This window comes from Diadema antillarum, unplaced genomic scaffold, assembly GCF_040938485.1.
Source record: "Diadema antillarum isolate AM-2024a unplaced genomic scaffold, OU_Dant_1.0 seq00000365_RagTag, whole genome shotgun sequence".
Lineage (NCBI taxonomy): Eukaryota > Metazoa > Echinodermata > Echinoidea > Diadematoida > Diadematidae > Diadema > Diadema antillarum.
In genome coordinates this window covers 119,986-135,167 of record NW_027271366.1, presented here as the reverse complement: position 1 = coordinate 135,167, position 15,182 = coordinate 119,986, and the positions used below count along the sequence as shown (strand labels likewise).

The window sequence follows — 15,182 nt, the reverse complement described above, 5'->3', positions numbered from 1 at the left end:
AGACAACTTTATTATATTTTTTTTTCATTGCGAGTTACCGTAACATGGATGTTTCCTCTGCAAATATAGGAGTGTTAAAAATGTCAAATTTCAAATCATTATGAATGAGCAAATAAAAGCATTCTGCAAATGTTAAATCACTATCATTTTTCTTCCGATTTCCACATAAACAAATATATCCATGTCTTCAACAACAACAAAAAACAGTGGGCTAATATCATCAATGAAATAAATGATATTATAGTCTCGCCCTCTACCTTCTTTTCCTTTATTTTCTTTATTCTCTTCTTTTTTTTTCAACCGATCCTAGATCAGGTTGCTCAAAGAGATACGCACAGTGTATATATTTCACAAGGACTGCAATAATTTTCCGCTGATTTGTATTTTTAATTCACTAAAATTCTCTATTTGTTTTGCGAACCAGGCCTCGCCTCGACAGCAATTGTACGGTATAAAGTGAAATATATATATATTCATGGTATGTTCATAATATCTGCCTTGTATTCTAATGAAATATTTGAATGAATATCCGAGTGTGTGCCTTCATTATATATGACGACCTGGTTGTCACCAATTATATATTACATCGAACTGAACTTTATTTATGGTATGCGTAATCACATAATTTTGTTTGTATTTGTGACAGTGACCTGAGATAAACGTTGGTCACGGGTATTCGAAATTTTGTTGTCCGTCATAAATGGCTTCAGTTGGGCGTTTGTTGATGAATATGATAGTATTACATGCCACCTTATGTGACGTATTCGCAATATCTGTCGGATAAACTTGTCAATTCTGATCGCGCAACCAATTTGATATTTTTTTGTATTTCCTATTGTATTCAGAAAAATACGTTACTTTTATTAGGTACAGTTCTTCAGTGACTCACTCACGTAACATAAACTACTATATTTTCTTTTTCTTTATTTTTCCAGTGCTACAGATGAATGCTAGAATAGGGTTAAGGTTTAATCTTTGACGTCTTTCGTTTGAATATTTTGAATACACTGAATCTCTTGTCTGCATGATCAGACCTCGCTCTCCTATTAATGCATACTCGTACTTTTGTTTACATAATGGCCTTACAATGGTTTTTCGCATAACTGAATCCACTATCGTATACAAGAATATTCAATGAATGAATATGCGAATGCATGGAAACGTTTTACTTTTCGGTGTTTTTATTTTGTTTGTTTGTTTGTTTTTTTTTTGTTTTTTACACGAATGCATGCATAATGAATAAATTTGATAAAGGTGTTGTTCAATTGATTCTTTATTCGGTAAAATTTGTAAATAGATTTTGGTCAGTTTACTGTAGTCACTTGGCTATTTTCTATTCCCTTTCCTTATCTCCTTCTTGAAAAGTATTTCCTTTTGAAACACCCCTTATAGAGGGAGCTCTCCATCGTCAGATGCTGGATATAATCATCACTTGGCAATAGCATGAAACTATTCTGTGACCGACGCGCTTGACTCCTTTTGTTATTTTTCATTCTATCAGGGGGAGAGTCTAGCCATGGGAGAGACATTAGCCACGTCCTACATGTTGTCTTTTCATTGTTTCTTATGTCTTTTCATTTTCTCTGACACTATCTGCACCCCACTCCTCGTTAAGAGCCAACTAGCCTTGTTGTACAGTTCGCATGCATACAAAGAGCGCGTGCCTTTTATAGTCACGCATGATCGCTGCCCACCATCCTCTGCATTTGCTTTTATCCCGCAGTATCTCGTTTGGTTCTTGCCGTGTCAGTTTCTCAGTTGTGCCAACTTTAGTACTGATTACCTTCTAGCAGCAATGCCGCGGATAACACCGAGTCAGAAATGCCTCAATTCAGAATGAATGACAAGATAGATGTACCTTTTCACTCTCTGTTAGACGATGAATTCTTTGATTTATTTAGACCTATTACGCCAGAATTTGATTCCTTAGATAAAGAAGAAGTTTCTAACAAACGTGCATTTCCTTTTGATGACTTAGCTGCTGACAATATTAATTCAGCAGCGGAAGAAATGCAGTATGATTTTAATGATCTGACTCAAGCTCCAACGTGTAATTATATCACCATGAAACAATTCAAAGATATAAGCAAGGGTTTTATTAAAGATACATTTTCGTTGGCACATTTCAATATAAGAAGTATAAATAAGCATTTTGAAGAATTGCAGTTATTGTTGGATAATCCAAATAAATTTTTATTTTCAGTGATAGGACTCACTGAAACATGGTTGTCTATGTCCAAAACAGTCTTTTGCGCTTGAAGGGTACAATATTTTTGTGAATAATAGAACTGATGGCCCTGGTGGTGGAGTCGCTTTATATGTTTTACGCTGCTTTGAATGCACTGTCCATGAACAGCTTAGCAAAATGAATGACATTGTTGAGTCACTTTTCATTGAGATTACTCTACCTGGTCATAAAAAACATTTTGATAGGTATTATTTACAGACCTCCCAATTCCAACAACAAAGACTTTTTATCATATCTCACTTAGCTGCTTACAAACCCTTTATTTATAAACTCAGACTCTTTTATATTGGGCGATTTTAACATTAATTTGTTAAAACATACAACGGATAATATCTCGGGAGAATTTCTTGAGACATTCTTATCCTCTTCCTTCTTACCTCTTATTTGGAAAACGACACGCGTTTCCCATCAGTCGGCCACTTTAATTGACAATATTTTTAGTAATGTTTTAACCCTTTCAAATTCGTCGATAATTTTATCAGATATTACCGATCATTTTCCAATAACGACGCACTTTAAACTCAACCATATTAGTAACAATTCATCTCAGCGATATTTGAGGCGAAAAGTAACCCAAGAAAATTTGGCTTCTTTTTGTGTTTCGTTGGATAATAGCAATTGGGACTGTGTGTTTGATACCAATAACATTAATTTGGCTTTGAATAATTTTTTGGATATTTTTAATAATCATTTGGATATTCACATACCTAAAAGAAAGGATAAACGAGGGAATTATAAAACAACACCAAAGCTTCCTTTGATTTCGAAGTCCATTTTGCGTTCCATAAATAGGAAAAATAAATTGTTTTATGTATTTAAAATGAAAAGAAAACTGAACAAGCACGAATTAAATATACTTTATATAAGAATACTCTCACTAAGACAATACGTATTGAAAAGAGAAAATATTATCACAAGCAATTAGAGAGATACAGATGTGATATAAAAAGTACACGGAATGTATTAAAGCAAGCAATGAATATTTCAAATGAAAAGTTTAGTATCTCGAAAATAAGATGTAATGATGAAATTATTGATAATTCTGCGGATATAGTAAATGTGTTTAACACATATTTTACAACAATTGGAGAAAACATTGCTCAAGAAATTCCCGATACTGATAAACATTTTTCTGATTTTTTTTAATCAATATAATATGAATTCAATATGTTTTACTCCTACCACGAGGTATGAGGTTACTGATATTGTATCTGGTTTGAAAAACAAAAGAAGTTCAGGTTATGATGACATAAGCAATATGACTTGAAAGGAGTTATATCTTCTGTTGCGGATCCTTTGGCACATATTTTCAATTTGTCAATGTTAACGGGTGTGTTTCCGGAACAAATGAAAATACCTAAAGCTATACCCATATATGTGATCCTGCACCTCAAAACAAACAAAAAGTCGCCAAACATGAATTCTTAGTTAAGACCATATTCTGAAAGAGCAGACTTTAAGCTTTAAAATGATGTATAACTCAAATCAAATGTGACCGTGCACCTCAAAACGAACATAAAGTCGCACACACTGATTTTGCGTGAGGACTGAAAATAAGTGAAATGGGTCAACCTAGCCGAACTTGACTTTTTCATATTTTCTGAAAAAGCGGGTCTTCTTTTACATTATGCTGAAATTTGGTATCATAAAACGGGCAGGAAAGTGTGTTTTTATCACTTTATCTCGAACATTTTTATTAGAATAGTGGGATTAGGCGTGTCATTAGAATCCCTTTTTCATTTCTGAAAAACCTTGTCCACACTCTTCACTTCAACTTTTGGAAGGATAGTGCTACTGCTTTGAAAGTTGGCATTAATTATGGACAGAATGTGTTGATGAGGCATGCTTAATTTCAGTGTAATCTAGTAATCCCTTCATTGTTGTAACTCTGGTGGTGTACTTCCTGTTTTTTTTTTTGTCTCATTCATCGCACAGCCAGCATGGTTGGGTAAAGATTAAGCGCTTGGATAGACACTGTCCTTCAGAGCCTCTTTTCTCAGTTCCCACTTTTCCTGAGTTTGTGCTTTCTTTCCAATATTTAGATAGGTTGGGAGAGTCCAATTAATGCCAACTTTCAAAGCAGTAGCACTATCCTTTCAAAAGTTATTAGAGTTGAAAGTGAAGAGCGTGGACAAGGTTTTTCAGAAATGAAAAAGGGATTCTAAAGACACATCTAATCACACTATTCTACCAAAATTGTTCGAGATAAACTGCTAAAAAACCACACTTTCCTGCCCGTTTTATGATACCAAATTTTAGCATAACGTAAAAGAAGACCCGCTCTTTCAGAAAATATGAAAAAGTCAAGTTCAGCTAGGTTGACCCATTTCACTTATTTTCAGTCCTCACGCAAAATCAGTGTCTGCGACTTTATGTTCGTTTTGAGGTGCACGGTCACATATAAGAATGGAGATAAGTTAGATGTTAGCAATTATAGGCCTATTTCTTTATTATCTTGTTTGTCCAAGATTTTAGAGAAAATTATATATAAAAGGACGATGAATTTTCTAAAAATGTATGGCGTTTTTACAAATTCGCAGTTTGGGTTCCGAGAAAAGCATAGTACCTGTGACGCTTTGTTGAATTTTGTTGATGAAGTAGCACATGCTTTAGACAATCACTCTCATTTGATTGGTATCTTCCTGGACTTCTCTAAGGCCTTCGACACTATAAAGCACGATATCTTACCTTACAAATTGTCTCATTATGGTATACGTGGGAAGGCCTTGGAGTGGATCAGGAGTAATCTAACTAATCGCAAACAATATGTTTTTCTGAACAATCATAACTCTGATATAAGAGAACTTCAGTGTGGCGTGCCACTAGGCAGTTTATTGGGCCCGCTGTTGTTTATTGTTTACATTAATGATTTTTGTGCTTCGTCCAATGTGTTATCGTTCATACTTTTTGCCGACGATTCAAATGTATTCTACTCACATGAAGACCCAAATACTCTTGTTCAGACAGTTACAATTCTGAATTACAAAATTTATGTGAGTGGATACGAGCAAATAAGTTGTCTTTGAATATCCAAAAAACGAAATATATGCTTTTTAGTAATACTTTAGATAATTTGAATGTGGACATTTGTTTTGGTGACGCTGTCTTAGAAAGTGTTTCCCATCTAAAGTTTCTCGGCATCACAGTTGATAATAAACTTTCTTGGAAATTTCATATTGATAATGTCTGCAAGAAAATTTCACGTAATATAGGTGTTATTAATAGAGTAAAATTTTCCATTCCTCAACATTCTTTGTTTACATTGTATTCATCTTTGATATTACCTTATTTAAATCATGGAATTTTGGAATGGGGAAATACGCATCAATTATTGTTGGATAGGGTTCTACTGTTACAAAAGAAGCCTCTTCGCATTATTTGTAATACCGTTTCATATTCTCATACAGATCCTTTGTTCTTTGATGATAAGATTCTGAAAATTAAAGATTTGTTTTTATTACAAATGGGGCAATTTATGTACACTTATAATAATAATTGTCTCCCGTTAATTTTTAACTCTATGTTTATGCGTAATAGGACATACCATAGATATCCAACTAGACAGTCAAATGAATTTCATTTACCTCTGTTAAGAACCTTGCTAGCTCAGCAGACTTTTATTTATGTAGGTCCTAAATTCTGGAACTCCCTTCCCGTGGATATAAAAAAATGCACCTTCATTGAATTCTTTTAAAAAGAGATTGAAAATGTTTCTTTTGAAGTTTTATAATGTAACCGAATGAATTTAATTTTGTAAGCACGTCATTGTCTTCTCTTCTTTCACTATATATAGGCTGCGTTCTCTTTGAGGCATAGATATTTTTTACTGCGTGCTAGTATTCCATACGCGCTCTTGTCCCCAGAGTTACAAACTCTTCCGCTGGAAAGCACCTCGACAATGTATCACTTTCGAAGACGCTTGGCTAATTGTCTCTGTGGGCTTTCGCCCTTGGTGATTGCATCAAAATTATTGAGGATTTTCTTTCTTTCTCTCCCTCTCACTCTCTCCCTCTTTCCCCTCTTTTTTGTTTCCTCTTTTCACACTTTTGCTTTTTTTTTCTCTCTATTCCCGAATTTCCCAGTTTCCCGCACTCTTTGTAGTTGTAAGCTTTTCACCCCCCCCCCTTATTTCCCCTTTCCCAGAGGTACGGACATGATACAAGCCTGGTCTTTTGAGTGGGTACCTCCACTTTTTTTTCGCAGAGTGTATATAGAATGTATGTATCTTTTTTGTACTGATCATGTAGACATGAACATGTTGTTAATCCTGTCTGGTTATGTATATATTGTTACTTCCATGTCAAACTCATAATATTGTTTCTTGTACATTCTGTTGGAAAGAAAAAAGTGAAAATAAAGTTTGAATTGAATTGAATTGAATACCTGTTTCACGAAATAATCGCGTCTCCCGGAGACTCTGAGCCATCAACTGTATTCATGCTGGGTTCAAAACTTTTAACTGTAATTGTAATAGATGTATCTCACGTCTCGTCACGTCATGTCGCGTTATGAACGGAAATATTAGCAACAAGTTTTCGCAAGCCCGACCCAGTTGAGCGTGCCGTGTGCAAAATTTGCTTCTGCTCATGATCAAATCCGAGAAACGTCCCGTCCTAGAGAAAACGAGTACGGTACTCGGCCAAAATAGCGTTCGGTCCCGATGCTGGACAGGAGTGAGCAAGCCAGCCAGCCAGCCATTGAGCGCTCTTGTCCCCGCTTATTATTAGGGAACTTTAGATTTTGAAGCGCGGACGTTTGAGACGACGCTTGCGCTGGACGTTCTCCTCTCCCCTGCGTCGTGCTGATATACAAATGATGCACAGGATAGAGTGTGTTAGTGTAGGCGTGGTGCACTCGAGGGTATTTACAATTGTGAAACATGCACTACATTGTAAATACCCGAGAGTGAGCTACGCCTCCACTAACGCCACGAAATAATCCTGTGCATCATTTGTTTTATAAAATGGGTCGAAAATTCGAAAACTAACATCATTTTCAGCGTTTTTCACGTACCTTTGTGGGTCAAGACGTCCGAAGATGTTCGTCAAAAACATTTACGCACGTCGCACTCGCGGAAGTCCCGCACATACAGTATAAGTATAATGGGGGGTTGGGTTTCCGGACACTTAAGTTCCCGCATGAAAACTTACTTATTTTACATAGAATATGCACCCTTTACCTTAAAGACTTGATATAGACTCCTCATATAGGCCTACTAGACAACATACTCTGAAAACGGCGTGAGAATTAACCTGCTAAATCGTTGGATTTGCTCTTCAAAGTGACTCCATGTACGCGTCCGGTCCCATAACGCTTGGTCTACTGTACTGTACAAAGTGTACGTATAGTAGAGTATACGTACGTACGCCACACATGTTATGCACAAGGGAAGACAGGCCGGCCGGCCGGCAGCCCGAACTAGAAGTTGTTTACAGGATTGACAGCGCGTATGCATGCAATTCATCAGAGGAGCCGCCGCGCGCACAGACGATCGGCAATCTACCATAGGATTACAGGCAGTGCAATTGTACTGAAGTAAAGGAAGGAGGTGTGTCTCATTTCAGCGCTTCCTATTGGCTACATTCTTGAACCCATGAATGAATTCGCGCCCCCATGAGCGGTGCATGAAGTAGATCTCTACGTTGCAAACTGTGCGGACGAAAAAAATAGCCCAATAAGCGTAGTGAAAAACTCAGGCGACGCAAGCTAAAATAGATCGACTTGACGCGCGCTTCTGCGCACGCTCAGAACATGTTTTTTTTTTTCCCTCTGAACGTCCGCGTGTCTAAAATCTAAAGCTATGGGGACGAATTGATTGAAGTCCGAGTGTTGGGACTGTCACAGCTGATTGCTTGCGTGTACTCTACGTCTTCCTACGGAAGCTCAAAAATGCCAACCAGATGACGAGATAAGAAGACGAGAAGACAGGTTAAATACCGAGAAGCCGAGTTATTGAAACTCGGCAAGTCGACTTCCTTGGATCAAGAAGACAAGATGACAAGTTGTTGAAACTCGGTAAGTCGACTCGTTTGGAACAAGAAGACATGATACCGAGTTGTTGAAACTCGGAAAGTCGACTTGCTTTGGACAAGAAGTCAAGATGACAAGTTGTTGAAACTCGGCAAGTCGACTCATTTGGGACAAGAAGTCAAGATGACAAGTTGTTGAAACTCGGCAAGTCGACTCGTTTGGAACAAGAAGACATGATAACGAGTTGTTGAAACTCGGAAAGTCAACTTGCTTTGGACAAGAAGTTAAGATGACAAGTTGTTGAAACTCGGCAAGTCGACTTGCTGGGACAAGAAGTCAAGATGACAAGTTGTTGAAACTCGGCAAGTCGACTCGTTAGGGACAAGAAGTCAAGATGACAAGTTGTTGAAACTCGGCAAGTCGACTCGTTTGGAACAAGAAGACATGATAACGAGTTGTTGAAACTCGGAAAGTCAACTTGCTTTGGACAAGAAGTCAAGATGACAAGTTGTTGAAACTCGGCAAGTCGACTTGCTTGGGACAAGAGGTCAAGATGACATGTTGTTGAAACTCGGCAAGTCGACTCGTTAGGGACAAGAAGTCAAGATGACAAGTTGTTGAAACTCGGCAAGTCGACTTGCTCGGGACAAGAAGTCAAGATGACAAGTTATTGAAACTCGGCAAGTCGACTCGTTTGGGACAAGAAGACATGATAACGAGTTGTTGATACTCGGAAAGTCGACTTGCTTTGGACAAGAAGTCAAGATGACAAGTTGTTGAAACTCGGCAAGTCGACTCGTTTGGAACAAGAAGACATGATAACGAGTTGTTGAAACTCGGAAAGTTGACTTGCTTTGGACAAGAAGTCAAGATGACAAGTTGTTGAAACTCGGCAAGTCGACTCGTTTGGGACAAGAAGTCAAGATGACAAGTTGTTGAAACTCGGCAAGTCGACTCGTTAGGGACAAGAAGTCAAGATGACAAGTTGTTGAAACTCGGCAAGTCGACTTGCTTGGGACAAGGAGTCAAGATGACAAGTTGTTGAAACTCGGCAAGTCGACTCGTTAGGGACAAGAAGTCAAGATGACAAGTTGTTGAAACTCGGCAAGTCGACTCGTTAGGGACAAGAAGTCAAGATGACAAGTTGTTGAAACTCGGCAAGTCGACTCGTTTGGAACAAGAAGACATGATAACGAGTTGTTGAAACTCGGAAAGTCGACTTGCTTTGGACAAGAAGTCAAGATGACAAGTTGTTGAAACTCGGCAAGTCGACTTGCTTGGGACAAGAAGTCAAGATGACAAGTTGTTGAAACTCGGAAAGTCGACTCGTTTTGGACAAGAAGGCAAGATGACAAGTTGTTGAAACTCGGCAAGTCGACTCGTTAGGGTCATGAAGTCAAGATGACAAGTTATTGAAACTCGGCAAGTCGACTTGTTTGGGACACAAAGACATGATAACGAGTTGTTCAAACTCAGCAAGTCGACTCGTTTTGGACAAAAAGACATGAAAATGAGTTGTTGAAACTCGGGAAGTCGACTTGTTTGGGAAAAGAAGATATGATAACGAGTTGTTGAAACTCGGAATGTCGACTTGCTTGGGACAAGAAGTCAAATGTCAAGTTGTTGAAACTCGGCAAGTTGACTTGTTTATAGGACAAGAAGACATGAAAACGAGTTGTTGAAACTCGACAAGTCGACTTGTTTTGGACAAGAAGACAAAATGACGAGTTGTCAAAACACGACAAGTCGACTTGTTTTCGAAAAGAAGACAAATTGGTTAGTTAGTAGAACAGAAAAGTCGACTTGTTGCGGACAAAAAGACAAGTCAACGAGTGGTTGGAATTTGTTTAGGACAAGAAATCAAGGTGACAAGTTGTTTTTCGACATTAGGGGTCTAGGAACACTACCCCCTGGAAAACTACCCTCCGGATAACTGCCACTTGGATAATTATCCCTCAGGACAATTCCCCCCATGGGCAACTACCTGCCGGACAACTAACCCCATAGGGCAATTACCCTCCAGGGCAATTACCCTCTAGGACAACTACCCCATGGATAACCACCCCCAGGATGACTACCCTTGGATAACTACCCCTAGGATAACTACCCCCAGATAACTACCCCCGCAGATATCTATATACCTCTTGGATAACTACCACCAGATAACTACCCCCGGACAGCTACCCCTGGACACCTACCCCGGATTACTACCCTTGGATAACTACCCCCTGGATAACTACTCCCCGGATAACTACCCCCCCCCCCCCCGATAACTACCAATGGATAACTATACCCCCGGATAATTACCCCCCCCCCCGATAACTACCCCCTGGATAACTATACCCCCGGATAACTACCACCCGGAATACCCCCTCCCCATTACTTGCCCCCCCCCCCCCCCCTCAGAAAAAGAAATCCCCTGGATAACTTTAGGGCCTTTACATCCTGGTTGAATATCTCACTCAACGTGAAAGACGTTAGCAGCAGTATCCACGTTCTCCGATATAAGACAGTCATGTACTATAGTATATCATTATTATATACATCATTAACACATGGAGCCTTCGTTTATGTGGCCTAAACTGAATGATGATAAATGTTCAGTTATTGGTTTTCAGAATCATATGTTAAGTAAATTCGATCATTAATGATGTTATGTCCATATCGGTCCTGTCTCTAGCACTTGTATACTTCATCAAAAACAGCCCGTAACTTATGTGTGATAGTCGATCACGAAATCTCATATCGAAGTCATATAGCTCAAGTTCAGCGGACTGTTAGATATCAGTTGGGTTATTTAAGTTTCAAATATACGATTCCTCTTTTTTGATGTTGTTGTTGTTGGATCAAAATCTGCAGCTGATATCAACGGCATAAATCCGTACGGGGCGGGGGGATGATCGCCGATAGTCACCATTACCACGGTTACAAGCCAATAACCTGACCGGCGCACCCTTTTGTTTTTTGTTTTTGTTTTTTTGTTTTTTGGAGGGGGAGAAGCTTGGTGACCCCCCCCCCCCCGACACACACACACACACACACACACTTTACAGGGAGCGAATGTCCCATTCTTTTGCATGAATCATAAAGTGGGAGGGAGTGGCAGCAAAAATATGTAGTCTTTTTGTTCTTGTTTTTGTTTGTTTGTTTTTGCTTGTCAGTATGAAGAATTTTTGTTGTTGTTTCTCTTGTCTTTTGATTTCCTTTCTTCTTCACTGAAAGGTAATTTTGACCCCCCCCCCCCCCCCCAACCTTTCAAAAATGTGGCGCGGCCCTGAATAGTGCCGAAATAAATTCAATAAAATGGTAACATTTCTTTTATGTAATAAAATTATGTACAGACCACCCCCCCCCCCGCCTCCATTACAGGGGGAATTTACGCCCATGGCTGTTATGCTTAATCATTCTTTGCCTTCTTCTCGGTTGGGTTTTTCGAATTCGCTATTGTGTAATATTCCAAAAAAAAGATGTCACAAAAACTTATTAGTACATCATTCGGTTCATACCCTTTTCCCCGTATACCTACTCTATTACTGTCATCTATAAAATGTTAAAATCCAAACTTAAAACGTATCTGTTCCCCTCACAATGAGGACTATAACTGCAATATGTAATGTTCGGAACGATTGCAATTTTTATCTGGTATATGTGGTTGTTTGTTACTTGTCATTTTCTTCTGTGTTTTCTTGTTTGAACATGTTTGATATTTAAATTCATTCTTATTTCTTAAAACGCCATAGAAAAAAGTAGACCTGCGCCCTGTGCAAGTATAGGCACCATTATTAGTATTTCTTTCTTTCTTTCTTTCTTTCTTTCTTTATTATTATTATTATTATTATTGTCATTATCATTATCATTATTAATATCATCATTATTCACATAATCATCATTATCATATGTGAAGCAAGCAAGCTTTTCACGATTACATTCCTAGACAGAATGCAGAAATGGGGATCTCTGAGCGTTAGCCTTGGATGACCAGCACGACCGCAAAGTAAGCAAGCAAACAAGCAAGTAAACAAAGGGACAAGACAACAACAAAAAAAGATGGTTAATGTAATATCGGCTCTGAGCGGCTCGGGAATACCGAGATCATTACAAAGAAACGAATAATTAATCACTGTGATTTCAAAGACTTCGTTGATACCCGTTATTTTTCACTGTTCACCGAATATGAGTTTTTTCCGACTGAAATAACAAACGATGTTAGAAAATTTAAATGGGAGTGGTAATTTTCTTGTGTCAAATTGATTGGAGGAGAGGTGATTGTTTGGGGCCTAATTTTAGAAAAGGGCAATTTTAAATGGAAATAATGTTCTGTGTTACCTATAATGTAGTGGTTGCTGCAAAATGATGCAGCAGGGCAATACTGAAATGAATGCTATAGTCCGGCAGCCGAGGGGGCTAAGTACTTTTTCTCTGATATATATATATTTTTTTTTTCTTTGTTGATTATTCATCTTTGGGATCTCTACAATGATATTCAGGTGGGTGTGGAGCTCTCACCATTGGGCAATTTTAATTATTCAAAGTGGCGTCCAAAATGGCCGCAATGAAGCCTATACAAGAGTCAGAAAAATGTCACTAAAACACTAGTACTTCAATTAGAACACTTATCTAAACGGCCAGTAATATTAGTACAATGTCTTTAGTCGAACAGAATCTGGTTGCCATGGTAACCATCAAATAATTGGAACAAACCTCAAAAAAGTTAGCAAAGTATGCAAAATACACAAAAATGCCTGTTATTTGTGCGACGTCAACGAAGTATCAATTACCTGCATACCTCTTACAAAGAAAGCCTTAATGAAGTTACCATTAATCTAGCCTTAATTTATATTTATAGTTGCATAGCAACCTAAACTTGAATTTGATTGTGAATAAATGCCGAAGGATTGAATTGCAGTATAGCAATGATGTGAAAATGTGAAATACCATATTTCAGGTTTTTACTCCACATATGCCTATATTGGTTACACATACCAGTACCTCCCTCTGTTATAATTATGAAGTTGATATGTCCTGGTGGCCATGGTAACTGCTCAATATCACTTTCAAGGACAGTCCCATAACATGCATACATACACATTGCAACAAAATTGCTTGACACTATTAAAATTAGATGGCAAGAGACTAACATCTTTGTGTAATACTTATTGGATGGATAAACCGACTGTGAGCTGGGATGTGCATGTTTTCATTTGTTTCCAAGTTGTAATACAAAGATAAAATTATACAATGTGAAATATTTTCACGGTTTTGTCAAATAATTGGAACATACATTGCAATATTACAGCCTGCATAAATTTCCTTAAAAATCGTTCATTAAGTGTTATGTGAAAACAACATTTCAAAAATGAGACTTCCTTTGTGGTACAAGGGGAAGGCTATAATGAAATAACTTTCACATTCATGACATTGACATCAATACATACATTGTTCGTAATAAACTACAGTCCTTGAGAATTAAATAATCCAGTTTGTTTCATGATTTCCTGTTAATTATCTCACTATACTTACCTGTAGTTTTTATTCATGAGTCATGCATATTAATTTAACCGAAGTTGATACATGTATTATACAAGTGTATAAGGCAAAAACACTCTGAAAAAGAAAATATGTGTTTGTTATAATTTTCTGTAAAAAAACAAAAACAAAAAAAAAAAAAAAACATATTATGACTTACTTTTCTTGTTTCATTTCTGTAGTACATGTAGGTTTCTAAATTAGGTCATGTAAGTTTTTTAAGATTCAGGTTCCAGTTCTGATGAGTAGCTTATTTTTACTTTGCTTCATTATGCGAGGGACTATAGTATCGAAGACATAGGGAGGGGATGAGCAAACTTAAAGAATCTTTAATATCTTACTTGATTCTCACTCTGTTCTTCCTTACCACTCTCTCTGTTCCCTTTTCTACCGTCTCCACTAATAGTACAACTTCAACTTCCGACCCATTATTATCCCCCGCTCTTCACTTTTGCCCTCCTTACTATCCCCATAATTATGTCGCTTCTCTCTTCAATTCCCCTCTTTCTAGTCTCTTCTGCCAAGCAACGATGCGGTTATAAGGACTACGTACACATGGTGTCACCGCAAACCTTTCTCCCTCAAACTTGAAGAAGTTCCATTGCAAAATATCATTACGCAAAACTTTACTTTTCACTGTAATACACAGAGCCGACGCAAACAAGGAGTGAGGACTCGCCTCAACTTTTTTTTTTTTTTTTTTTTTTTGGGGGGGGCATAATACATAGGAATATATAGGGTCTTACCACCAGGATCCCCACACTTTTTTATACTTAATAGGCACAAGAAAAGTGGGATAGGCCCCCTCACCTTTTCTTTTTCTTGTCAGCTGATTCAGCCTATTACCCCCGGAAGTAATATCAGAAAATAATAGTTAAGCCCTCTTCCCCCCTCCTTTTTCTTTTTTCTTTTTTTTTTTTGCTTGTCAGTAAAACCCAGAAGTGGCACCAGAAATATAAACTGGGCCGCCTCACTTTTAAAAAACATAGCGCCGGCCCCGATATGAGTGGTTCTTATATTAAGGGATGTTTAAGAATAAAGTGCATTATGAGTGTTTGAACTTCTTAAATTTTCATATCTTTCTATGCTTGAATTTAGGATAAAACCGATTTTGTTAAGCTAAGATTTATTTCTGGCTACTGGCTACTTGTAAGCCAATTTTGTAATCTAATCTTTATGGTTTGACATCGTGGTTTAACTCTCAAACAAGTAGCACATTGTCTTCTAAAGGTGGCCCAACTCATGGCTTAACTGTCCTTGCTCTGCAGAGTGTTGACATTTATTTTTCTAAAGAAAGTTCTTTTTTTTTATTAGGCAATTTCCTAGAAGAGTAGAAGAAATTTTCATAGCTACAAGACAGGTTTATAGTTGTTCTTCAATTTGGTAACAAGCACTTGTTGTGAGTAAGAATTGATTAGGAAACATATCCAAAAATGGA

At 37.7% G+C, this 15,182-nt stretch overlaps 1 protein-coding gene across 6 annotated transcripts in view; it reads right to left on the bottom strand.

The window, feature by feature from the left end:
* The window catches only part of LOC139731194 (CUB and sushi domain-containing protein 1-like), a 60,258-nt gene that overhangs the window by 25,839 nt on the left and 19,237 nt on the right, over positions 1-15,182 (bottom strand). The gene's annotated exons all lie outside the window — the stretch shown is intronic.